Source organism: Trachypithecus francoisi, unplaced genomic scaffold (assembly GCF_009764315.1).
Source record: "Trachypithecus francoisi isolate TF-2019V2 unplaced genomic scaffold, Tfra_2.0 Lachesis_group2, whole genome shotgun sequence".
NCBI lineage: Eukaryota > Metazoa > Chordata > Mammalia > Primates > Cercopithecidae > Trachypithecus > Trachypithecus francoisi.
In genome coordinates, this window is record NW_022681465.1 from 160,922,868 (window position 1) to 160,950,709 (window position 27,842).

General features: G+C 40.0%; 1 protein-coding gene and 1 long non-coding RNA gene across 18 annotated transcripts in view; one reads left to right on the plus strand and one right to left on the minus strand.

Annotated features, from left to right (window-relative positions):
* Positions 1-27,842, minus strand: part of CDC42SE2 (CDC42 small effector 2) — a 145,996-nt gene that overhangs the window by 2,644 nt on the left and 115,510 nt on the right. For 8 of the 17 annotated variants that reach the window (XR_004430093.1, XR_004430089.1, XR_004430096.1 and 5 more), the window contains 2 exons: positions 22,594-27,375; positions 20,759-21,020 (listed from right to left, as the gene is read on the minus strand). The gene's annotated coding sequence lies outside the window, so the exon portion shown is untranslated. Of the gene's footprint in view, positions 1-15,677; positions 15,776-20,758; positions 21,021-22,593; positions 27,376-27,842 lie in introns of those variants that run through there. The other 9 variants (XM_033181338.1, XM_033181341.1, XM_033181343.1 and 6 more) reach the window with 6 other exon arrangements.
* On the plus strand, positions 11,061-25,441 carry LOC117065910. Its single transcript, XR_004430098.1, has 5 exons — positions 11,061-11,196; positions 21,750-21,905; positions 22,093-22,794; positions 22,900-23,146; positions 23,571-25,441. It is a non-coding gene; the product is annotated as an uncharacterized LOC117065910 (long non-coding RNA).

The following is a 27,842-nucleotide window of genomic DNA, read 5'->3' on the forward strand; positions in this document are numbered from 1 at the left end:
TGGAAGAAATGTACCTCCAAATCCAGTGGAAAACAAATTATTTAGAACTGAATTGAAATGAAAATATGAATATCAGAACCTTTTGGATATGACTAAGGCCATACTTAACGGGAAGTTTCTAGCCTTAAGTGTATATATTAGAAAAGAAGAAAGATTAAAAATTAAACACTCTTAAGAAAGTAGAATAAGGGCCGGGCGCGGTGGCTCAAGCCTGTAATCCCAGCACTTTGGGAGGCCGAGACGGGTGGATCACGAGGTCAGGAGATCGAGACCATCCTGGTCTACACGGTGAAACCCCATCTCTACTAAAAAATACAAAAAACCAGCCGGGCGAGATGGTGGGCGCCTGTAGTCCCAGCTACTCGGGAGGCTGAGGCAGGAGAATGGCGTAAACCCAGGAGGCGGAGCTTGCAGTGAGCTGAGATCCGGCCACTGCACTCCAGCCTGGGCGACAGAGCGAAACTCCGTCTCAAAAAAAAAAAGAAAGAAAGTAGAATAAGAACAGCAAGTTAAATTAATGGAACAGTAGAAATTCATAAGAATATATAACTTAAAAATATTAAACAATAAGTAGATTCTTTGGCCAGGCATGGTGGCTCACGCCTGTAATTCCAGCACTTTGGGAGGCCGAGGCGGGCGGATCACCTGAGATCAGGAGTTCCAGACCAGCCTAGGCAACATGGTGAAACCCCATCTCTACCAAAAAATTACCCAGGCGTGGTGGCGAGTGCCTGTAGTCCCAGCTACTCGGGAGGCTGAGGCACGAGAATTGCTTTTTGAAAAAATAATTGGTAAATCCTTGGTGAAAATGATCAAAGGAAAAAATAGCAGAACTAACCAGTGTTGGAGATGGAAAAGAATTATTTGGTTGGGGGGTGGGGACAGGATCTTGTTCTGTTGCCCAGGCTGGGGTGCAGTGGTACAGTCGTAGCTCATTGCAGTCTCAACCTCAAGTGATCCTCCCACCTCAGTCTCCTGAGTAGCTGAGATTTCAGGTGTGCCCGGCTACTATTTTTTTAAGAGAAATGAGATATCACTATATTCCCGGGCTGGTCTGCTGGTCTTGATTTCATGAGCTCGAGTAATCCTTCCACCTCTGCCTCCCCAAGTGCTAGCATTACAGGCTTGAGCCACTGCACCCAACCAAATAATTATTATAATTTTTTTTTTTTTTTTTTTTTTTTTGAGATGGAGTCTCGCTGTCTTGCTCAGGCTAGAGTACAGTTGTGTGATCTTGGCTCACTGCAACCTCTGTCTGCCTACCGGGTTCAAGCGATTCTCCTGCCTCAGTCTCCTGAGTAACTGGGACTACAGGCACATGCTACCATGCCCAGCTAACTTTTTGTATTTTTAGTAGAGACAGAGTTTCACCGTGTTAGCCAAGATGGTCTCAATCTCTTGACCTTGTGACCCACCCACCTCAGCCAGAATTATTATAATTACAAAGTAATTAGATATTAAGACATTTGAATAAGTAAAATGTACATGAAATATACAAATTCATAGACAACACAGCTTACCAAAACTATAACTATAACTATAATCTTCTTTAAAAGCTTTTCCACAAAGAAAACTTCAGTCTTGGATGACTTTACTGGTAAGTTCTACCAAACACTCACAGAAGAAATAACGAAGTTGCATAACAAAATCTCAGAAGTGATAACGTTTTTTTTTTTTTTTTTTTGAGTCAGAGTCTCACTCTGTCACCCAGGCTGGAGTGCAGTGGCACTATCTTGGCTCACTGCAACCTCCACCTTCCAGGTTCAAGCGATTCTCCTGCCTCAGCCTTCCAAGCAGCTGGGATTACAGGTGTGCGCCACTGCGCCTGGCTGATTTTTGTATGTATTTTTTTTAGTAGAGACAGGGTTTCACCACGTTGGCCAGGCTGTTCTTAAACTCCTGACCTCGGCCTCCCAAAGTGCTGGGATTATAGGGGGCCTGGCCAGGATTTCTTAAATAAGATAAAAGAAAATGTAACTCTAAAGGAAGTGATTGATATATTTGACTATACTAGAATACTTTCACCAAAAAAACACCATTTACAAGAATAAAAAGCCTGTAGAGTTGGAAAATATATTAATTCATATAACCTTCAAAAGACAGGTGTCCAGGTATATATACCAAAGAAAAGGAACACCCAATAGAAGAATGGGCAAAAACCTTAAAGAAGCACTTCATAAAAGAGAAAATGATCTAATAAACATATGGAGAGGTGCTTTATCTCATTCCGTAAAACTCTACATAGGTTCGGAATTGGCCATGGGGAAGTGTTAACTGTGCTGCTGTCTCATGTGGAACGTAGTGGCAGATGACCTGGGAAGAGGAAAAACAAGAAAAGGGCTTCAAGGGGGAGAGATGGCAGAAGAAAAAAAAATAGTGGATACAGTGGAACCAGCAGGTGGCACCATGCTACAATATGACTCTTGGAAGTCTCCTTTTACAGAGAGAGCAAGGTAATTTCTTAGTCGTCATTCCAGATGTTTCTGCAGCCAATAGTGAAATATTTGGAGAGAATCTTCCTTCATAGAAGTAACAAAATTGAAGCATTTCCAAACCAGGAAATGTCATAGAATTTTAGATTCTAGTTGGATAATCTTTGGACAATAGTGAATGAATAGTATGGTATTAGCAATACTCTAATACGTATAGTGCTTGTAAATGTGGGCATAGGATTTGCAATACTCAGTAAGCATTGGTTTTTTTCAGGGATCACAAGAGACACCTACCAGAAGATACAAATGGTCTGACTCTGAATGGGAATGAAAAACATACCTGCATAAAATATGCACTAAAAGAAAAGCAAAAGTCTAACAATATATATTGAACAACTGTATATTCCAAAGACTCCCTGGCAAGTTCTCATCTGTTCGGAGCAGTTGGTATTTTCAGCGTTCTTCATTCAGTTTGGCCGTTTTGGTGGGTATGTAAATGGTATTATGGTTTCATTTTGCATTTCCCTAGTTATTAGTGGGGTTGAGCACCTTTTCATATTACTATAGGCCATTTCCTCTTTTATGAAATGCCTTTGTAAGTATTCTTTTCTAATCAGTTCCTAGGTGTTCTTCATATATTCAGGATCTGGCTTGCTTTGTCCCACTCTGACTTGCTTTGTCATACACTTAGTGGTGTCTCTTGAGGAGTTCTTAATTTTAAACTAGAGAAATATATTATTCTTTTCCTTTATAGTTACTGCTTTTTGTGTTGTAGGGTTTTTTAAAAATCATTTTCTATGGACTTTTTTTTTTTTTTTAATGGAGCCTTGCACTGTAGCCTAGGCTAGAGTGCAGTGGCACGATCTCAGCTCACTGCAGCTTCTGCCTCCCGGGTTCAAGTGATTCTTCTGCCTCAGCTTCCCGAGTAGCTGGATTTATAGATGTCCACCACCACTCAAAATAATAGAGACAGGGTTTCACCATGTTGGCCAGTCTAGTCTCAAACTCCTGACCTCAAGTAATCCACCCACCTCAGCCTCCCAGAGTGCTGGGATTACAGGTGTGAGCCACTGCACCCAGCCTTTGTGTTCTGTTTAAGAAGTCCATACTCCAAGTTCATGAATATATTCTGTGTTACATTTTAAATGTTTTGCCTTAATTTAAATTTAGCTCTAAAAGAGATCTGGAATAGATATTTATGTGTAGTGTGAGGTAGGAGTCAGGTTTCATTCCTCTACGTACAGATTGTTCCTGCACCATTTATTGAAAAGACATTTTGTCTAGTGCACTTCACTGCCATCTTTGCTGTAAATCAAGTGTCCGTGTATATAACTGAGTTTATTTCTGGGGTTTGTATTCTGTTTTATCAGCCTGTTTGTTTCTCCATTTTCCAATACCACACTCTTAATTACTCTAGTATTATCATACATATCAGTATCTTAATGAGAAAGTTCTCTAACCCTGTTCTCCTTTTTTGATATTCCTGTATCATTGCATTTCCAAAAAATTTTAGAACCAACTTACCAACTTACACACAAGTACACTTACACATATGCACACAATTACAATTTCGATTGTGATTTTCTTGAATTTATGTATCATTTTGAAGGAGAGTAACATCTTGAAATTTAGTCTTCTGATCTATGAATGTAGTATATTTCTCCATTTAGATTTTCTGTTGCTCTATTCTGTTGTTTTGGTTTAAGAGTTTCATACTTTTTATGTAATATTTATTTTTAAGCAGTATGTTTGATGCTATTATAAATAGTAGCTTCTAAATTTTCAGTTGTTAATTATTCTTTCTTTTAAGAGATGGTGTCTTGCTCTGTTGCCCAGGCTGGAGTGCAGTGGTGCAATCACAGCTGACTATAGCCTCGACCGCCTTCAAGGTAGCTGGGACTACAAGTGCACACCACATGGACCCAGCTAATTTTTTAATGTTTTTGTAGAAGACGGAGTCTACTATTTTGCCCAGGCTGGTCTTGAACTCCTAGGCTCAAGCGATTCTCCTGCCTTGGCTTTCCAAAGTGTTGGGATTACACTCATGAGCCACTGTGCCCAGACTTTGATTATCTTTTGTCAAATAGAAATAAAATTGATTTTTTTAATGTTGCTCCAGTGTCCAACAGCCTTACCAAACTCACTGAATCCTAATAATAATAATCTCAGGTTTTCTTTATAGACATGTAATCTGCCACTAAAGGCAGTTCTCTTTATTCTTTCTAATTCTTATTCCTTTTATTTTTTCAATTAGCCAGAAACTTTCAATATAATGAATAGAAGTGATGATAGAGAAAAACTGTCAACACTTCACCAATTAATACACTGTGTGCAGTAAGTTTTATGTATTAACTCTTTGTCAGATTAACAAAGTTCCCTTCGATTTTTAATTTGCTGGAATTTTTAATCATTAATAAATGTCGGACTCTATCAAGTGCTTTTTCTGCATCTATTGAGATAATTGTGGGTTCTTTCTCCTTTATTCTATTAACATGTTGTCCCAATTACCATGGCTGTGTAACAAATCAACCCAAAATTTAGTGGCATGAAACAGCCATTTATTATGCTTGTTTATTGGTCAGGAATTTGCACAGGGCTTAGAAAAGCTGGCTTTTCTGTGCTCCACAATGATTAAGGCCTTAGCTGAACGATTCCGGCTCACGACAGGAATTATTTGAAAGCTCATGGCTGAGAGTTAATGCTGGCTGTTGTTTGAGGCCTCTTTCCTGTGGTCTCTCCATGTGGAGAGGGTCTTTCCCATGAACCTCTCCATGTGGTCTCTCCGTAAGGGCTGTTCTGGCCTGTCTCAGATCATGGAGGTTGAGTTTTAAGGGCAAGTATCCCCAAAGAGAGAGCCAGGCAGGCTGCATCACAGTGTGTCACCCAGGTTCAGTGACAGGGAAGCAGAGGAAATTGTTGATAAAAAGTAACAAGGTTCTAGAAGAGCATGTCAGAGAATATTGATGTGGCTGTTTTTGAAAACTACAATCTGCCGCCCTGGTGACCTAGTCGTCATGCCCTTTGCCATTTTCTACTGTATCATCCCCTTGATTATGGCTGGGACCTGTGAGTTGCTTCACAGCAATAGAAAATGGCAAAGGTGATGAAATGTAGCTGCATGATTATGTTACACTATATAAGACTCCATCTTGCTAGCAAACTAGCTCTAGGCTCTCCTTGGTTTAATGAAGTGCACATGTTGCGGAGAAACGTCGGGACAGGAACTACAGGAGGCCTCGAGGAGCTAAGGGAGGACTGCAGCCAATAGTCAGCAAGAAGCCCGAGCCCTCAGCTCCCCAGCCACAGGAAATAGAGTGTGTTAACCGTTTGGGTAAGATCGAAAGTGACTTCTTCCCTAGTTAAGCCTAGACAAAAACAGGCTACAGTTCAGTGATCTCTGAGGGTAGTATTGAAAACTTCAGTGTCCTATTGGATAAGGTGCTCATCTTTTCTAAATTTCAGTTTCCTAATTTATAATGACAATATTGTTATCTGTGGGTGTTCAAATAAAGTCCACTCCATTCTGATTGGGAGAGCACAGTGTTTATTTTATACTGGAATACTTGAAATGCATTTTATATAACATTTAAAATACATATTTCAAAAATATTTCTTTAAAATTATTAATATTAAAAGTAATATTATTTAAATTATTATCAAATAAGATCTCCCTGTCAACAACAGAAAACCCAATTTAAAATGGGCAGAAGGTCAGGCAATGCCCGTAATCTCAACACTTTGGGAGACCAAGGCAGGAGGATATCTTGAGTTCAGGAGTTTGAGACTAGCCTGGGCAACATAGAGAGACCCCACCTCTACAAAACATTTTAAAAATTAGCCGGGCATGGAGGCACGTGCCTGTAGTCTCAGCTACTTTGGAGGCTATTCGGGAGCGTCACTTGATCCTGGGAGGTTGAGGCTGCAGTGAGCCATAATCATGCCACTGCACTTCAGCCTGGGCGACAGAGGGATACTCTGCCAAAAAGGGGTTGGCAGCAGCAAAAATGGCCAAGCACTGTGGCTCACACTATAATCCCAGCACTTTGATAGGCTGAGGCAGGAGGATTACTTGAGCCCAGGAGTTCATGACCAGCCTGGGCAACATGGTCAGACCCCATCTCTACAAAAAATTTAAAAATTAGCCAGGCGTGGTAGCAGATACCTGTAATCCCAGCTACTCAGGAGGCTGAGATAGGAGGATCGCTTCAGCCCAAGGGGATGAGACTGCAGTGAGCCCAGATTGTGCCACTGCACTCCAGCCTGGGTGACAGAATGATACCCTGTCTTTAAAAAAAAAAAAAAAAAAAAAAAAGAGATTTGAATAGGTATTTCTCCAAAGAAGATATAGTTGGCCAGTAAACACATGAAAAGCAGTTCAATGTCACTCGTCATTAGGGAAATACAAGTCAAAATCACAACAAAATACCACCTCAAACCCATGAGGATGGTTACTGTCAAAAAGATTGAAAATAACGATTGTTGGCGAGCATGTGGAGATATTAGAGGTCATGTACACTGTTGGTGGGAGTGTAAGTAATGCAACTGCTGTGGAAAATAATATGTAAGTTCCTCAAAATATTAAACATGGTATTACCATATGATCCAGCAGTTCCACTTCTGGGTACATGTATATGTGTGGGTATGTGTGTGTATGTATGTATATATGTACATATATACATATATATGCAAAAGAATTGAGAGTAGGGTCTCAAAGAGGTGTTTGTACACCCTTGCTCATAGCAGTGTTATCAGCAATAGCCAAGGCAGAAGCAACCCAAGTGGTCGTCAGTGGATGAATGGATAAAATGTGGGATGCACACAATGAAACATTATTAACCTTGAAAAGGAAAGAAATTCTGACGTACTACAAAATGGATGAATCATTTTACAATTGTTTCAATTTTTTTTCTTTCTTTTTTTTTTTTTTTGAGACGGAGTTTCGCTCTTGTTGCCCAGGCTGGAGTGCAGTGGCATGATCTTGGCTCACTACAACCTCCGCCTTCTGGGTTCAAGTGATTCTCCTGAGCTTCCCGAGTAGCTGGGATTAAAGGCATGCGCCACCACGACTGGCTAATTTTTTTATTTTTAGTAGAGACGGAGTTTCTCCATGTTGGCCAGGCTGGTCTTGAACTCCCGACCTCAGGTGATCCACCCACCTTGGCCTCCCAAAGTGCTGGGATTACAGGTGTGAGCCACCGTGCCCATCCAATCGTTTTAATTTTTAATTTTTTTTTGAGATGTAATCTCGTCCTGTCGCCCAGGCTGGAGTGCGGTGGCACGATCTCAGCTCACTGCATCCTCCACCTCCTGGGTTCAACTGATTCTTCTGCCTCAGTCTCCCTGAGTAGCTGTAATTACAGGCACGTGCCACCTTGCCCGGCTAATTTTTGCATTTTTAGTAGAGAAGGGGTTTCACCATGTTGGCCAGGCTGGTCTCAAACTCCTGACTTCAGGTGATTTGCCCACCTCGGCCTCCCAAAGTGCTGGGATTATAGATGTGAGCCACTGCACCCGGCTGATTTTTTTAACTTTTAACTTTTGTGGGTACATAGGGTATATATATTTATGGGGTACATGAGATGTTTTGATACAGGCATGCAACATGAAATAATCAGGGAGAATGGAGCATCCATCCCCTCACACATTTGTTTATCTTTTGTATTACAGACAATCCAATTACACTCTTTTATTTAAAAATGTATACTATTGACTGTAGTTACCCTATTGTGCTGTCAAATAGTAAGTCTTACTCATTCTAACTATGTTTTTGTACCCATTAATCATCCCCACCTCCCCCTAACCCCCCACTACCCTTCCCAGCCTCTGGTAACCATGCTTTTACTCTCTATATCCATAAATTCAATTGTTTTTATTTTTAGATCACATAAATAAGTGAGAACATGCGATGTTTGTCTTTCTGTGCCTGGCTTATTTCACTTAACATAATGATCTCCAGTTCCATCCATGTTTTTGCAAATGACACGCAAGATCCCATTGTTTTTTATAGCTGAATAGTATTCCATTGTGTATATGTACCACGTTTGTTTGTTTGTTTGTTTGTTTGTTTGAGGCAGGGTCTCTGTCACCCAGGCTGGAGTGCAGTGGCACAGTCTCGGCTCACTGCAACTTCCACCTCCTGGGCTCAAGTGATCCTCCCACTTCAGTCCCCCAAGTAGCTGGGACCACAGGTGAACGCCACCACGCCCAACTAGTTTTTGTGTTTTTAGTAGAGATGGAGTTTTTGTCATGTTGTCCAGGATAGTCTCAAACTCCTGAGCAATCTGCCTGCCTCAGCCTCCCGAAGTGCTGGGATTACAGGCGTGAGCCACTGTGCCTGGCCTGTACTACGTTTTCTTTATCCATTCATCTGTTGATGGACACTTAGGTTGCTTTCAAATCTTAGCTATTATGAGCAGTGGCTGCAACAAACATGGGAGTGCAGATATCTGTCCTTTCTTTTGGGTATATATACCCAGCAGTGGGATTGTTGGATCATATGGTAGCTCTATTTTTAGTTTTTTGAGGAACCTCCAATAGTTCTCCCTAGTGGTTGCACTAATTTATATTCTCACCAACAGTGTACAAGGTTTCCCTTTCCTCCACATTCTTGGCATTTGTTATAGACTGTCTTTTGGATGTAAACCTAACTGAGGGTGAGATGATTTCTCATTGTAGTTTTGATTTGTTGCTATTTGTATGTCTTCTTTTGAGAAATTTCTATTCAAACCTTTTGCCCTTTTTTGATTATATTATTAGATTTTTTCCAATGCAGTCATTTGAGCTTCTTATATGTTCTGGTTATTAATCCCTTGTCAGATGGGTAGTTTGCAAATATTTTCCCCCATTTTGTGGGTTGCCTCTTCACTTTGTTGATCGTTTCCTTTGCAGTGCAGAAGATTTTTAACTTGATGTGATTCCATTTGTGTTGGGATTACAGGCGTGAGCCACTGTGCCCGGCCCCATTTGTCCATTTTTGCTTTGGTTGCCTGTGCTTGTGGGGTGTTGCTCATGAAATTTTTGTCTAGACCAATGTCCTGGAGATCTTCCTCAATGTTTTCTTATAGTCGTTTTCGTAGTTTGAAGTCTTAGTTTTAAATCCTTAATCCATTTTGATTTGTTTTTTTATATGATGAGAGATAGGTATCTAATTTCATTCTTCCAAATATGGAAATCCAGTTTTCCCAGCACCATTTATTGAAGAGACTGTCTTCAGTGTATGTTCTTGGCACCTTTGTTGCAAATGAGTTCACTGTAGGTACATGGACTTCTTTCTGTGTTCTCTATTCTGTTCCATTGGTCTTTGTCTGTTTTTATGCCAGTACCATGTTGTTTTGGTTACTATACCTCCACAGTGTAATTTGAAGTCAGGTAATGTGATTCCTCCAGTTTTGTTCTTTTTGCTTAGGATAGCTTTGGCTATGCAGGGTCTTTTGTGGTTCCATATAAATTTTAGGATTTTTTTTTTCTATTTCTGTGAAGAATGTCATTGGTATTTTAATAAAGACAAAATAGATGAACCTTGAGAACAAACATGCCAAGGAAAATAAGCCAGTCACTGAAAGACAACTATTGTATGATTCCACATATATGTGGATACATGAGAGCATATATATGAATTTATGAGGTACTTAGAGTAGTCAAATTCATAGATAAAGTAGAATGGTGGTTGCCAGGGGTAGGGGGAAATGGGGAGTTATTTAATTAGGTATAGTTTTGCAAGATGAAAATGTTCAACAATGTGAATGTGGTTGTACAACAATGTGAAAGTACTTAACACTACTGATGTGTACTCTTAACAATGGTTAAGACTTCTGGGCATGGCGGCTCACCCCTGTAATCCTAGTACTTTGGAAGGCCATGGGGTGAATCACGTGAGGCCAAGACCAGCCTGTGCAACATGGTGAAATCCTGTCCCTACTGAAAATACAAAACTTGGCTGGGTATGGTGGCGTGCGCTTATAGTCCCAGCTACTCAGGAGGCTGAGATACGAGAATTACTTGAACGTGGGAGGCGGAGGTTACAGTGAGCTGAGATCATGCTACTGTGCTCTAGCCTGGGTGACAGAGGGAGAATCTGTCTCAAAAAAAAAAAAAAAAAGTTAAGACAGACCAGGCATGATGGCTTATGCCTATAATCCCAGCACTTTGGGAGGCTGAGGCAAGAGAATTGCTTGAGCCCAGGAGTTGAAGACCTGCCTGGCAACAGAGCAAGACTCCTGTCTCTACAAATAAAAACTTTTTAAATTTAACTGAGCGTGGTGACGAGCACCTGTAGTCCCAGCTACTTGGGTGGCTGAAGTGAGAGAATCGCTTGAGCCCTGGAGTTAGAGGCTACAGTGAGCTATGATCCCATCACTGCATGCCAGCCAGGGCAACAGAGTCTCAAAAAGGAAAAAAAAAAAATGGTTAACATGGTAAATTTTATGTTGTGTATATTTTACTTCAGTTAAAAAAATAAAGATCTCCTGATGCTTTGGCTTTGGATCAAAAAGGTTTTCGATCTCTGTAAAATTCATGTTAGTATGTGACTTGATTCACAATGATGCAGAATCGATTAGACTCTTCTGTATTTTTTACTTTATCCCTTTTGATTATTGTAGCACCTCTTCGTCTGTTTTATCCGTATACATTGCTGCATGAGTTATTTTCTTTCTTCTCTATCAGTCTATCCACAAGATCTCTGAAGAGATCAGGTGTCCAAGCTTTGGTCCAGCAAACACGTTCTAGAAACTTCTTGCCAGGGAAGCAGCCATTCTCAGCTCAGGTAAGGTTGTTCAAAGCCAACAGCAGGTGGGGAAATAGAAGGAAATATTATGGAAATCAAGTGTACACTAAGAATTACCTTATAGTAGACTTGGACACACAGCTGAAAAATGAAAATCAGACTCAATTGCCCGATGTACTTTTTCTCTTTTCACATTTACATGCATATTTGGGATAACCAATAATTAAGACCACCTGTGCCCAACATGCTATGCCAGCAGAAATTGTTGCCTTCAGTGAGGTCTTGTTAAAAAAGCAGGTATGTGAGAACCTGACCATAATAAGAATTGGAGATGCTAAAAGAGACCATGTTAAAAGCTCAGGTTTTTCAGCAACTACTCAAGACCTCGAGACTGGGCCATGTTTGTTCCTCAGGCAGCAGGAATTCTGCACAGCTCTATAAACCGTAACACACGGGGGGTCTTTGTTTGCTTGAGGGCACTAAGATGATGCCTGGTGTTTTATAGAGAGCATACGTGCTGTGCATCGCATATAGCAGGGACTTAGTAGTGGATGAGCAGATCATGAATGGCTCCAGAAAAGCAATTTGATGTTTTCAGTTGAAACCTCAGACACAAATCTTGATGTAGCATCGCATGTGGAAAGCACCATGTGCCAAACACTGTGACATGGACATGGGACTTTCCTAGCCTTCCAGGCGCTAAGGAAGGGGGCAACCCAGTGCAGCCAAGTCGGGAAGTCAATGAGAGGCAAACACAGCCTAGGATTAAACAAACCTCTTAGTGATCTCCTTGGCTCAGAATCTGGAACGCAGGGCAATTCTTTGTCCTGCCTTACATTGGCACCCTCGTCTTTCTGCTTGGCAGTTTGTGAACTCAGTAGAGAGTTTTCTCTCTTGTCTCCCAGTCACCTCTTGCAGCTCTCAGACATAATGAATAACCTGAGGGCAGGCAAGCACTTCAGTCTAGCTCAAGGCTGTTCTTGCGAAAGTTACTCAGGCCCTTGGTTTTCATAAAAATGGGAGATTTGCAAGGACTAGTAAAAGACAAAATCAGCAGCATAGGCTTCTGATGGAACAGGTGCTAAAAATGCTCACATAATTACAATCTCCATTTTCCTTAAAAAAAAAAAAAATACAAAGTAGAACTTCCAGAATAGGTTCAATTATTGGTTTATTCAGTAGACTTTTTTTATTTTTATTATTATTTTTTTTTGAGAAGGAGTCTCTCACTGTCACCCAGGCTGGAGTGCAGTGGGGCAATCTTGGCTCACTGCAACCTCTGCCTCCCAGGTTCAAGCGATTCTCCCGCCTCAGCCTCCTGACCAGCTGGGAGTACAGGCACCCGCCACCATACCTGGCTAATTTTTGTATTTTTAGTAGAGACGGGGTTTCACCATGTTGGCCAGGATGGTCTTGATCTCCTGACCTCGTGATCCACCCACCTCGGCCTCCCAAAGTGCTGGGATTACAGGTGTGAGCCCCCACACCTGACCATTAGACTTTTATTAGTTCCAGATTTCTACTTTATAGCCCCAGCCTAACAGGGGAGGAGGGAAGGGAGCTCAGCAAGTTCCGGCACAGGAGGAGCTGAGTAAATGCAAGTCCTGTGATGGGCATGGGCTTTGCTTGTGTGATCTCATTCTCACAACCATCCTAGAAGAGAGCTTTTAGTCTCCCAGTTTCATAGATTATGGAACAGATGGTTGGAGAGGATAAATATCTTGCTCAAAGCCAAAGAGCTAATAACTGGGTTATTCCCTGGAACACCTAAGGGTCAGGATGCAACACCTGCAGGGCACTTGAGCTCTCCTTCCTGCTCTCCACTTGTCATCTCAGCTGTCTGTCGGCCTCATCCTTCCCCACCGCCAACAGATTGTCTTCACGTGCTGGGCTATAGTTATGTGGAATGTCTGGGGTTATACAGGAACTGACCCCGCCCTGGAAATTCCAGGGAAGACCTCACCCTAGCCTGCTCTCGTGTACACACCTGTGGGGAGGAGAGAAATGGTTACTGTGACTTGCAGGCCCACCAAAACCCCACAGATTGGGGAAGCAATAGTTGCCCAAAGAAATGGATTTGGGGAGTTGTTATAAGACAGGAAAACGTGGGAACTCTTGTAGGACAAAATGGTGAACTGGGATTAAGTCTGGAAGGTCACCTGCTGCCAGTGCTTATCTCTGTTGTCTCAAAGGGGACAGTCATTTACATAGGTCTCAGAGAGGCAGATGCAGAAAAGAGGCCTGGCTGGAGGGGAAAATGCCTGCAGCCTCAAATCTTTTGCTCATCAGGAGCCCAGACCCCTGATTCTGTGCCCTGGAAACTTAGGAGGATGTTGTATTATTTAAACCAACTAGTGTAGGCTGGACAGGGTTCAGAATGAAAGGCTTCAAATATTTTTTAACTTGAAAATAAGTACTAAAAATAGGCAGTTACCAAATGCCAGTAACAATCTATCAGCACTACCTACCCCAAGGTCCAGGCCACAGCAGACACCTTGTGGGCTTTGGGGAGGTCAAGGCCAGAAAGCACGTTCAGTGTCTGCTGCAAGTAGTGAGTGAGTCCACTCAGGCCAGGCAGGACCACAACCCTACCTTCCCCGTCCTGTGCTTCCTGGAACAGAAAGAGCTCTTTGGCCTCATCTTGTCTGTTTGATCCTCAAGGAAGCCATGAACTCAAATAGAATTTAAAGGCAAATTGTCTATTTTTGGTAATGATAGAAAAATAACTACTTTTAAAGCTTGTTAGCTCTTCAGCATGTTATAGCTCTAGGGTTTCAGAGAAATGAACTTGACAAGCAGGAGTTCAAGCGCAAAGTCAAGTTTCTCCTTAGGTTTTGCACTTGTACAATCTCAGTGCTGACTAGCAACTTGATCTCTAGTGTCCTACGAGATTTTATGGATTACACGTGAGAGATCATTTGGCATTTGGCTTTATTCGATGTGTATAAATGCCTCGAACATGCTTCTCTCATGGGAGTTGCAACCCTCCATCACTGCCCACTGGTTTTCACCACCCTCTCTGGCTGCAATCCACCACAAACGGTACATGTGTTAGTCTTTCTTGGTTTGTTTTTTGAGCTTGAGGGGTTTTTTTGGCATTAAAATAAATTGTGGTAAAATGCACATAACAAAATGTACTTGTCGTAACCATTTTTAAGTATACAGTTCAGTAGCATTAAGGAAATTCACGTTTTGCAACCAATCTCCAAAACATTTTTACCTTGCAAAACTGAAACTCTATACCCATTAAACAACTCCACAACTCCACTGCCCCTCTCCCTTGGCAACCATCATTCTACTTTCTGTGTCTATGAATATGACTACTCTAAATACCTCATATAAAGGGAATCATATTTGTCTTTTTGTGGCTTATTTCACTTGAAATACTGTCCTCAAGGTTTATCCATGTTGTAGCACGTGTCAAAATTTCCTTTCTTTTTAAGGCTGAATATTTCATTGAATGTATGAACCACATTTTGTTTATTCATTCAAGAACACTGGGTTGCTTCCACTTCTTAGTTATTGAGAATAATGCTGCTGTGAACATGGGTGTACCGGTATCTCTTTGAGACCCTGTGCTCAATTCTTTTGGTTATATACCCAGAAATGAGATTGCTAGATCATATGGTAGTACTAGTTTTCATTCTTTGAGGAAACTCCTTATTGTTTTCCATAGCAGTTATATTATTTTGCATTCCCACCAATAGTGCAAAAGGGTCCCAATTTCTCCACACCTCAACACCACTTATAATTTTATTTTGTTTGCACAGTAACCATCCTCATGGGTGTAAGGTGGTATCTCATGATTTTGATTTGCATTTTCCGAATGATTAATGATGTTGAGCCTCTTTTCATGTGCTTATTTGTTGTTAAATATATATCTTCGAAGAAATGTCTATTCCAGTCCTTTTCCCATTTTTAAATCAGATTGTTTTTTGTTGTTGACTTATAGGAATTCCTTATGTATTCGGGATATTAACTCCTCATCAGACATATGATTTGCAAATATATTTTCACATTCCATAGGTTGCCTTTTGACTCTATTAATTGTGTTCTTTGATGCACATAAGTTTTAAATTTTGAGGTAGTCCAACTTGTGTATTTTTACTTTAGTTTCTAGTGTTTTTGGTATCATATCCAAGAAATCATTGCTACATCCAGTGTCAAGAAATTGTTCCCTCTATGTTTTCTTCTAGGAGTTCTATAGTTTTCAGTCTAATCCATGGCCTTTAATCCATTTAATTTTTACATACGGTATAAAGTAAAGATTAGACTTCATTCTTTTGCATGTGGATATCTAATTCCAGCACCATTTGTTGGGGTAAAAAAACAAAACTGTCCTTTCTCCATGGAGTGGTCCTTGCACCCTTGACAAACATCATTTGACCACACGTGGGAGAATTTATATCTGAACTCTCTATTTTGTGTATTAGTTTATGTTTGTCTTTATGCCAGTACCACACTGTTTTGATTACTATAGATTTGTAATAAGTTTTAAAATTAGAAAGGATGAAACTTACAACCTTTTTTCTTCCAACATTCTTCTTTAGCAAGATTATTTTCACTCTTCAGGGTCCCTTGAGATTCCATATGAATTTTAGGATGGGTTGGATTTTTCCTGCAAAAAATGCCATTAGGATTTTTAAAATATTTTTTATTTTTATTTGTAGAGATGAGATCTCGATTTATTGCTGAGGCGGGTCTCAAACTGCTGATCTCATGCGATCCTCCCACCTTGGCCTCCCAAAATTCTGAGATTACAGGCATGAGCTGCTACACCCAGCCACCATTAGGATTTTGATAGCAATTGCATTAAGTCTGTAGATTGCTTTGTGTAGTATGAACAGTTTAACAATGTAAGTCTTCCAATCCAATAACACAGTATGTCTTTTCATGTACTGATGTCATCTTTAGTTTCTTTCAGTAACATTCTATAGTTTTCAGTATAATGTCTTTTGCCTCCTTGGTTAAATGTAATCCTAGGTATTTTGTTTTAATTTCTGATGCTAATGCAAACAGCTGTTTTCTTAATTTCCTTTTCAGGTTTTTTTATTGTTGTAACACAACTGATTTTTTGCCTGTTGATTTTTATACCTTACAACCTTGCTGAATTTGTTTATTAGTTCTAACAGGCTTTTGGTGTTGTTAGAACTAATGGAATAATTAGGATTTTTCTACATATAACATTGCGTTACCTGTGAAGAGAGATCGTTTCACAACTTCTTTTCTAGTCTGGATGCCTTTTATTTTATTTTTATTTTTATTATTATTTTTTATATTGCCTAATTGCTCTGGCTAAGACTTCCAGTATTTTGTTCAGTAGAAATCATGAAAGTAGACAATCATGTCTTGTTCCTGATCATAGAGGAAAAGGTCACAGTCTTTCACCATTGAGTATGATGTCTGCTGTGGATTTTTCATATATGGCATTTATTACATTGAGGTAATTTTCTTCTCCTAGTTCATTGAGTGTTTTTATTGTGAAAGGGTGTTGAACTTTGTCAGATTTTTTTTTTTTTTTGCATCACTTGAAATGATTATGCGGGTTTTTCTGTCATTCTGCAAATATTGAATCATTTTCCTATATTGAACCATTCTTGTATTCCAGGAATAAATCCCACTTGGTCGTGCTGTATAATTCTTCTAATGTGCTGTTGAAATTGATTTGCTATCATTTTGTTGAGGATTTTGCATTGCTTTTCACTTGCTGCTTTCAAGATTTCTTCTTTGTCTTTGCTTTTTGATTATAATGTTTCTCAGTGTAGGTCTCCTACTTGTTAATTGAGCCTCTCATATTTATATTTCAATTTCATTCCTCAAAGCTGGGAAATTTACAGACACTATATTTTTCACATAAGCTCTTTGCCACTTTCTTTCTTTCTTTTGTTTGAGAACCTCATAATGTATATATTGGTTGGCTTGATAGGAACTGTTCACTTTTCTTCATTCTTTTTGTTCCTGACTCAGTACCTTCAAATATCATGTCTTCAAGTTTGCTGATTCCTTCTGCTTCATCAAGTCTGTTGTTTCATCCTTCTAGAGAATTTTTCAATTCAGCAATTACATTTTTCAGCTCCAGAATCTGGCTTTTAAAAAACTTTCTCAGCCAGGCGCGGTGGCTTACGCCTATAATCCCAGCACTTTGGGAGGCCAAGGTAGGGATCATGAGGTCAAGAGATCGAGACCATCCTGGGCAACATGGTGAAACCCCATCTCTACTAACAATACAAAAAAAAAAAAAAATTAGCTGGGCATGGTGGTGCGTGCCTGTAGTCCCAGCTACTCGGGAGGCTGAGGCAGGAGAATTGATTGAACCTGGGAGGTGGAGGCCGCAGTAAACAGATCACACCACTGCACTCTAGCCTGGGCAACAGAGTGAGACTCCATCTCAGAAAAAAAAACACAAAAAATTATCTGTTGATAGTTTCATTTTGTTCATACATTGTTTTCCTAATTTTATTTGGTTGTTTGGCATATTTAAGATACTTGTGGTGTTTTTGTTTTGTTTTGGGACAGAGTCTCATTCTGTCACCCAGGCCAGAGTGCGGTGGTGCAATCTTGGCTTACTGCAACCTCCACCTCCCAGGTTCAAGCGATTCTTGTGCCTCAGCCTCCTGAGTAGCTGGGACTACAGGCATGTGCCACCATGTCCAACTAATTTTTGTGTTTTTAGTAGAGACAGAATTTCACCATGTTGGCCAGGCTAGCCTTGAACTCCTGGCCTCAACTGATACACCAGCCTCGGCCTCCCAAAGTGCTGGGTTCATAGGCATGAACCACCACACCCAGCCTGACAGTTGTTTACATACTTTGTCAAGTAAGTCAGAAGTCTGTGTTCTAATTAGGATTGATTTCTGGAGATTTATTTTATACGTTTGAATAGACTATGTTTCATTGTTTCTCTGTACACCTTGTGATCTCTTTTTGAGGTGTGGTTATTTGAAGAAACATCCACCTCTCCCAGTCTTTACCAGCTGGCTTTGTGCAGGGGAATACCTTCACTAATCAGTCTAGCTTAAAGGCTCAGCGTCTTCTCAAACCGTTTCTGGGGCTGTGTCTCCCTGGAACCTTGTGTGTGTTATTTTTGTATTACTTGTGTTTACTTGTGTTGTACTTAGGTGTCACGTGCATTCCTCTTCCTGTTATCTATTGCCCCAAAGCACCGTGGATCTGAGAGCTGCCTGCTATTCTAGTCCACCAGAGCACTCCCCCTCTGCTTTACAGCCTCTAACCATGTGTCCAAAGTGTGTCACTGTTCCTCAGTGCTCTGAGTCAGGAACAACAGAAACTAGTCCCTTAAGCAGCCCTCAGACATCTAACTAGTAAGTTACAAGGCAAGCTCCACCTTTTTCCTTTAGTCCCAAGGGATCAACTGGGATTGAGGCAGTTTCCTTTGATAATGCCATGCTGCACCAGGGAAGAGGTGGAACAAAGGTGACCAAAATTTCATGAAATTTCCTATAACTTTGAGTGTGATTTGTTCTTGTTTAGACATTCACTTGGTTGCCGTGGCTTCTTAGCTGATTATAGAGTTTTCTAAGATACTTTGGTCTGAATAGTGTCTGTATGGTGTTTCCCTGGGGAAATGAGCTGGAGCTTCCTAATCTGCCATCTTGCTGAATGTCACCCCGTTCATCTCTCTAGTTTAAAACAGAATGTTATTTTATCTTATATTACTGAATAAAATTAGTAGGATAAACAGAATGAAATCCAAATAGTATAGTATGGCATGAAATTAAAAATAAAAATCTCCTTATCCACTTCCCAAACCCCATTCCCGCTTCCTTAACCACTTGTAGCCATTTGTCTTTTGAAGTCTTCTGAGGGTTACTTCATTTTAAATAATGTAAGCATACCTTCATTTCTTGATTCATCAACTTTGAATTGTACAAATGATTTTATGCACCAAAAGATGAGGCTTGTAACAATCCTGTCCTCCTTCCAGTTTTTGTTATATTTTTATATCTAAATATCTCATCTGTTAGAACTTCAAATGATAATTTTAAACATGCATGTATAGAGTTCATGAGTTCTGAATATGTATATAAAGGAGATTGACACTTATTCCCCTCCACTTCTTTAACCTCACACCATCTTCTGAATTTTGTTTTCTAAAACTTACATTTTGTTCTGTGACTATAGTATTTTATGCTTTCACTTAAAAAGGTATTTAAATATACTTATAATTCACTGTACAAACAAGATATGTGATGAGCACTAAATGAAATGCAATATTTGTCTCTAAAGTCATCCCTGTCAGATGGCATGTCCTTTCTTAAATTTTACAGAACATATTTACTGAGTGCCTCCTGCATGGCCCATCTGTTCTAGACACTTGGAGTACACTCATTAATTGCTCAAAATCATATTGTATCTTTGGACCTGTTTTTTGGTTTAAACAAACATATGTAGAATTGCCTTTCCTTTTTGTTTGTTGATGGTAAAATGTGTGACACAGTTTGGATATTTGTCCCCACCCAAATCTCTTGAATTGTAATCCCCAGTGATGAGGTGGGGCTTGGTGGGAGGTGTTTGGGTCATAGGGGCAGATCCCTCATGGCTTAGTGCTGTCTTTGCAATAGTGAGTTCTTGTGAGATCTGGTCATTTAAAAGTGTGTGTCCAACCAGGTGCTGTGGCTCTTGCCTGTAATCCCAGCACTTTAGGAGGCCAAGGCGGGTAGATCACCTGAGGTCAGGAGTTGGAGACCAGCCTGGCCAACATGGTGAAACCCCGTCTCTACTAAAAATACAAAAGTTAGCCAGTTGTGGTGGCAGGTGCCTGTAGTCGCAGCTACTCAGGTGCTGAGGCAGGAGAATCATTTGAACTCGGGAAGCGGAGGTTGCAGTAGGCTGAGATCGCACCACTGCACTCCAGCCTGGGCAACAGAGCAAGACTCCATCTCACACAAAAAAAGTGTGTGCCCCCTCCCCTACTACTCTCTCTCTTGCTCATGCTCTGGTCATGTGATGCCCCAGAAGCTGAGCAGGTGCTAACACCATGCTTCCTATAAAGCCTGCAGAATCGTGAGGCAATTAAACCTCTTTTCTTTATAGATTACCCAGCCTTGGGTATTTCTTTATAGCAATGCAAGAAGGCCTAATACAATGTGTTAACTGTATTACTAAAATCTCAGCTTCAATGTCACTGTCTCAGCACGGTGATATTTTAAACTACAGTTCCTCTCCTACACCCCCAGTTGTTTACCCAGAGCACTTACCATTTTCTAATCTGTTACATAATTCACTTATTTATTTGGCTTAATATCTTTCTGCATCCCCCCAACTAGAACAAAAACTCTTGGAGGCTTAAGAAATTTGTTCACTGCTGTATCCTCAGTGTCTAAACAGTACCTGGGCACATAATGCTCAATAAAAATGTTTTGATTGCATGTTATCTTCCTGCTATTGAATGGTATCCGTTTAATCATGCTTCTTGTAAACAGTTGTTCTAAAATCTCTCATTGTTTGTTCTAATTTGGATAGAATGCCTTCTTGGTTGGTTTCAGACCTAGAAATCCTGAGATTTATGTTATTACTAGATTTGTTCTCTATCTTGCAGTGTTTTCAGGATGGGTGTGTGAAAAGTAAAGCCGTTCATTGCTAGTGTAATCATCTTTATTCTGCCATCTTACTTCATTGAGAGTATGGTTGTAGACAGAGTTCATTAAGCGTATGGCTGTAGACAGAATTCTAGTTCAAAATAATGTCTTCTCCAAAGTCTGAGGGGAGTGCCCCATTATATTCCAGACCACAGTATTGCTGCTGAGAAATCTGGTAATCTTCAAAAGTTGAAGGAATAATCAGAGAAACAATATTTCCCATAGCTGAATATATGAGTCTTCAGAACAAAAAGTCCTTGAGGGCTGTGAAGTGAGAAAGTATAATTGTAAAAACAATTTTTTTTGAAATTTCAAGAGACTTTTTTTTTTAAATCTTTTTCCTCTGAAGAGCGTTTTCCTTGCTTTCTTTTTGTAAAACTCCCATTAATCACAGATTGGACTGCCTAACCCTCTACTGTGTCCTTCACAGTAGAATGAGTATTTCCTAGATTCTTTTGTTGTTGTTGTTGAGACGGAGTGTCACTCTGTCGCCCAGACTGGAGTGCAGTAGCGCGATCTCGGCTCATTGCAACCTCCGCCTTGTGGGTTCAAGCGATTCTCCTGCTTCAGCCTCCTGAGTACCTGGAATTACAGATGTGTGCCACCATGCCTGGCTAATCTTTGTATTTTTAGTAGAGATGGGGTTTCACCATGTTGGCCAGGCTGGTCTTGAACTCTTGACCTTGTGATCCGCCCACCATGGCCTCCCAAAGTGCTGGGATGACAGGCGTAAGCCACTGTGTCTGTCTCTTAGATTCTTTTTGTAAAAGAGACAGGGTCTTGCTATGTTGCCCAGGATGGACCCAACTCCTGGGCTCAAGTGATCCCTCTGCCTCACCCTCCAAAGTAGCTGAGACTACAGACATGCATCACCATGCCCAGCTGGTATTTTTCTACAATGTCTATTTGATCATACTAGTTTCCTATAGGAATATCAGATTGAAAAGAGGGAAGAAGGGAGAAAGGACTGCTTGTTTCTGTTTCTGGTTTTAGGAGTATCTTTAGCAGATCCTTTTATGCTATTGGCCTAGATGGTCTGTGGTCTTAATTCCATTGTGCACCGATTGGATGTGGCTGCATTTACAGAGGGACAGTCCAGTCACTTATTAGGTACACTTACTCTGTACCTATCCAAGCAACGAGAATCAGGTGAGCAAAACCTACATACACTTGTGAAAAATTATAATAGGACACAATGGACATTATGGACATTGGAAAGAGATTGAACTTAAAATGATCCCATTTGGAATCTGGGTGGTTTTGCCAAAAGACAGAAGCAGAGTGGTTTTTACCTCCTTTGCAGTATTTCTGAAAAGTCAAACACTGTTTTTTGCAGAAACCCGGAAACAGCAGCTGAAATGTTTTATATACTCCCTAAGGAGGCAGCACCCAGCAGATGAAGCCCTGCGGGAGAGCACGCCAGCAGCGGAGGCTCTAGGGGGAAAGTGTGTTGTCTAAGGCAAAGGACCTCTGCCAGCTTACACATTTATTTGAAAGACACAGACATAAAAAGGATTAATATGTTTATGTAACTAAAAGCAATGGTAAGAAATAGGTAACTAGGTGAGGCTCATGAAGATTTTGAAAGAAGTGTGTTACTTGCTTGCTGCTCCTTTAAGGGAGAAAAACAAAACAAAACACATACCCCTAAGCCTAAGAATTCTTTCTGGGCCCCCAAGGCAGGTTCTCAGCTGCGTTTAACTGTCTAAAGCTACTGAACCCATGAGTTCTAGTGAGCAGTAAAAGCTCTCATGAACTCCATAGTCTGGATTTACAAAATAGAAAATGTGGAGGTTAGAATGAAGCACCGTCTTCACTTTTCTACTAATAATATTACCTTCTAATGTGATGAAAATCAGTTTTCTTCAAACCCAAGATCACCATTCTTTGAGCATATCCTTGTAAGGTACAAGATCAAACACTTGATCTTATTGGGGAGTTAACTGTTTTCTTTAGTAAAGACGAAGTTTTTTTCTTCTTCTAGGCATCAAAGGCAAACCAGCTAGAACATTAAGACGACAGGCAATAAAAAGATGAGGTAGGGGTCAAAATGAGAGGTTGCATGTATCTACAAGAAAGGTTTTTTTTTCTTCCTGCATAGATGGAGCAGAGCTCATTGAAAAACACTTTTCTTTTTTCAAAGATTCAGGCTCTTGCTGTCACCCAGGCTGAAGTGCAGAGGCACCATCATAGCTCAAGCTCACTGTAACCTTCAACTCCTGGGCTCAAGGGATCCCGGGACAAAGTATCAAAGGCAAACCCTCATAGGCTGAGAAACATTATGAAAACTGAAAGTTAAAGGTGCCAGAACATAAAAAGTCAGATGAAGATGAGTCATTTAATGGTTTCATTCTTACTGGACCATTCTGGATGGAGACAATAAGTAGAAGGTAAAATTTCTATGACTTCTTTTACGTTTGCAAATAGTGTATTTTAAGCGGAGGGCACAGAATTTCCTTCGTCTTTATCAATTTTGTAGATTTTTGCATCTTCATAAATATTAGCAATTTCCAGACTCTCTGGCGCTGTATTTTATAGATTTGTCTTTTTGTGGTTATGTGCCCCTCCTTTAATGTTTTATGCATATCCTTTAAAAACATAAGCTCACAATGTAATTGCTCTTGGTCTACCAACATCAGTTTCTTCAGATACTTTTTCATAGTTGGGATGTCACTAGATTGTCAGAATTTTATTTTGCAAAAGCACTTCATTTTAAGCCAATTTCTTTTTAGGATCTTTGGATATGGGATGGGGACAAAAGTTACCCTAAGTTTTGAAATACTCTTTTCTGATATTTGTCTTTTCTGTTTTTAGGATGTTTTGTGGCAATTCTCATAAAACGAAACCTAACAAACACCTATTCTCAGTATTCAACCAGCAAAACACCTCACTTACCTGTGCACATGATCTGATGCAACAGAGCGTCCCTACAGGTTGTATCTGGTGAGTATGCAGACATACGGATCTTCGTCTTAAAACAGGTTTTAGCTGTGGCACTATGACATTTTGGATCAAATCAGTCTTTGTTGTAGGGGCTGTCCTGTACATCACAGGATATTTAGCAGCATCCCTACTTTCCACTCCCCAGGATCCTGTACCAACCACCCCTTCCCTCAAGCTGTGATAACCAGAACTGTCTCCTGACATTGCTCTAATGTCTCCATGGGGAGCAAAATCACTCCCTATGGGAACCAGTGTTGTAAACCATTTTAGAGGCAAACCACAAACTAACTCCCCAAACTGTGATAGGGGAAATAGTCTATAACTTCCTAATACAGTAGCTGATCACTACATGATGCTACTAAGCACTTCAAAAGTGGCTAAAAGTATGAGGAGAATTCTTCATTTCATTTCATTTTAATGAAGTCCTACATGTACTATAAGGACAAGATACTTCATGGAAAACTGTGTAGATATCTTGATAGATACCTTTGTTAAAAATCATGTGGTTGATTGATTGATAGGCAACAAACACTTACAGAAAGGGTCTCACCATGTTGTCCTGACTGGTCTCAAACTATCCACCCACCTTCACCTCCAGAAGAGCTGGGATTACAGGTGTGAGTCACTGCACCAGGCATAAATGTTTTATTCGTCCTATTTCTATCCATTTAATTTTCATTCTAAGTATTTATTTGTTAAATTAAAAGGTGAACTGTGAAGAAGTTAAAGACTACAATGATAGAAATTTAAATTCTCTTTTAAATCAGAACGTTTTAAGTTGTTTTTTGCATGATAGGAGTCATGACTGAAAATATACGTATGCATTCTGGTAAATAATTCCTTCCTTGAAAGAAAAGAAAAACGAAACAAATTTAAAGGAAAGGCCAACCAGGATTGAAAGAAAACATTTATTGAATCAAAATCAATACTTTCTTTTTAATATCTACAAGCCAACACAGAACTCATTTTATTCCAGAATGAACACAATGTACAAAAAAAGTATGCTTATATTATAAAAATATGTCAATTTTATCTTCTGGGTGCTTAGCAGAAGTCATTTTAAACAAAATCAAGGCATACTTGTTCTCTATAATGAGTCTGCTATAACTTAACAACAAAGTGAGAGCTAATGTACTCACAAAGTATTTTTAAAGGCCCACTGATAATGCTGCACTGGAAATGCTAAACCCAATGTGAACTAAAGTCAACATTTCCGCTCTATGCTTATTGGCACCACTTCATGCCTCCATCATGGGAAAGTACCTCTTTTTACAGAAAGCAGAACACTGCTAACAGAATCCATGTGATTCAATCTTCAGTTTCCCTTGCTTAACATTTGTTAGCATGTATTTCAGCAAAGATTAACAGTATAATGAATGTTGAGTAGTAAAATCCTATTTAATTAGCTTCAATTTAAAAATGAGATATGCTGCTATGGGGAACAGAGGACCTCTTGAGATTTACAACCCCATTTATAAATGTGGGAAAGCTGCCTCCCTAAAAAAAAATAATAATAATTCTGTCCAAGGTTAATACCGTATCTATCTCTTTTTGTAATTTTCCTGATGTTACTGGTACCTCCCAGGCACTTTGGCATGTGCTCCTTTATAAAGTGTAGTTACTGTGCCTGTAGAGTTAGTGGCAGCTGCAGAGTAGTTATAGGCTGACAAGTCCACTTTTGGCTTACCATGGTGATCCGATCCAACACACGCTGGTCGTTGGAGCAGCAAAAAAACAAAACAGCGATTTGGAAAAAGAATAAAATCATGAGTCGGGGAAAAGGATCACAGCTTCCTGTATTGTTGTTCCAGGAGTTATATGACAAGTAGAAAAACTGTACTAATTTAAAGAGTCAAAATAGAAGTAGACTAAATAGCATGAGTGCTGATAATGCCAAGAAAACCCAATCTCCCTTCTAAAGAGCTTGCACACAGCAATGTCCCTGGCCAAGGAACTGATTGTGCCTGGCTGAGCAGAATGACAACGGTACTCAGGAAAATTCCACAATGTGACATCCACTTGGTGAATCAGTGACAATGGATAAATTCAACTTTAGAAGTTACTAAACAAACTGCAAAATGTCTACTCTGAAGATGCAAATTTTTTCCTTGGCAGATCCTCTCTGTGCCTGGGATTGACACAAAGGCTCAAAACTGCAAAATACAAAGATCAAGTAGTCTGGTGCCCCACTGTACTGGGTAAATTAAATTTTAGATAGTGGAGGAGAAATGCTTTCACGTTTTACCTACATTAACCTAATGTTTGTTCAGTTGCCTGTTTTGCAAGAATCTGGGACGAAGGAAAATGAAGGCAGAAGATAAAGTGATCCCTGTTCCTTTATTCAAAGTTATCTGAAGTTTTTAATTAAGCCCCATTTGTTACATGAAACGTTAATCCTATCAAATGTAGTTAGGTAGGCTTGAATTGGAGATAGGATTAAAACATTTTAATGAGAACACAGACCACTGACTCTAGCTTAACACCACACTCTAACAAACAGAAAAGAAGAAAATTTTACAGAAATATCTGAAACATACAAAATTTGTGCAAGGACAAACGTATTTTAGAACCTGAGCAAAGGCTTCATACAGGTTGTTTTCACTGGCAATAATTCAGCCAGGTCAGTATGTATGTTGCTCTTAGCAACTGACGTGGCCCCTAAAATATGCAGAGCACAGAAAGGCCAGTGACTCTGGAGCTCTGCAGTTAGTAGTACGGGCCAGAAGTTCAAGAAACTGCTACTGGAAACAACTGGATACCATAACATTCAAAAGAAGTAAAAATAAAAGAATGAGTGCAGAAAGAAACGAACAGCTAATAAGATGAAGATGCTCAGGATCGGACTGGATGAGAGTATGACCACAACACTCAGATACGTAACCACACCTGTTTACAACCACAGGTCCTTGCTCTCAAAATAAATATATTGAACATTTACAACAGAATGAATGCCTTATGAATGCAAGCTTTTCTTTTATTGCAATTCTAATCAAACAGACCAAAAGGTCATACTTCTAAAGCTACAAGTGATCTTTTTCTATGAAAATGATGTGACTTGGTGCCACAGCTAAACTTTATCTAATAGCAGCATCATCAGCCCATGGCAGCAAAGAAATGTTCATTTCTGGCATCCCATGAGCTCTCACCGAAGCAACTTCATAAAGCATGCAGATACCTATTCTGCTGAAGTCTCAAACAAATAAAAATGATCATTGTGCTTGTGGGTCTCATACCTTCCAAAATATACATAAATGATGGCAAATTAACAAATAATAGCAGGTCCTTGCTTTCTAATAAAATCGTAAGGCAGGGGGTCAGCAGTGAAAAGAAAAATGTTTAAAATAGAAAAAAAAACCTGCAAAATGGTGTTAGCATTCACAAAAAAGATCATGCGAAGATCAGATCCATACTGATTAAACATTGAAAATTCAGTGACAATCCAAAGAACTCTGTCCATGAGTCCAAAGGCATGCAGGCCAGCTGAAGGAAATGCAGGATTCGTCTGACAGTATCTTCTTCAGAGCAGAACAGTAACATCTCACTGGAATAATCACGACAGGGTAGACAAGGTGCCATCACACTTCTTTTTTGTAATTCAAAATAAAAGAAACGCAATCACAGGACAAAAAAAATTACAGAATAGTGGACAGAGAAAATACAGAAATTCACAATAACCCTATAAAACAAAAAAAACTTCAAATTATTTCTATATTTTCAGGGTTTATCCTTTTTCAAAGTAGTCTTTTTAATTAATCTGAAAAGTTTATAAACAATGAAGTGTTAACTATAAAATTATTTATTACCCATGAGATTATCTTTAGTATCAATACTTTTCTGAGACAGGGTCTTGCTCTGTCACCCAGGCTGGAGTGCAGTGGCACATTGTCAGCTGACTGCAACCCCCACTTCCCGGGTTCAAGCAATTCTCGTGCCTCAGCCTCCCGAGTAGCTGGGATTACAGGCATGTGCCACCACCCCCAGCTAATTTTTGTATTTTTACTAGAGATGGGGTTTCACCATGTGGGCCAGGGTAGTCTCCAATTCCTGGCCTCAGGTGATCCGCCCACTTAGGCCTCCCAAAGTGCTGGGATTACAGGAGTGAGCCACCAGGCTCAGCCTCAATACTCAAAATAATAATTTCAC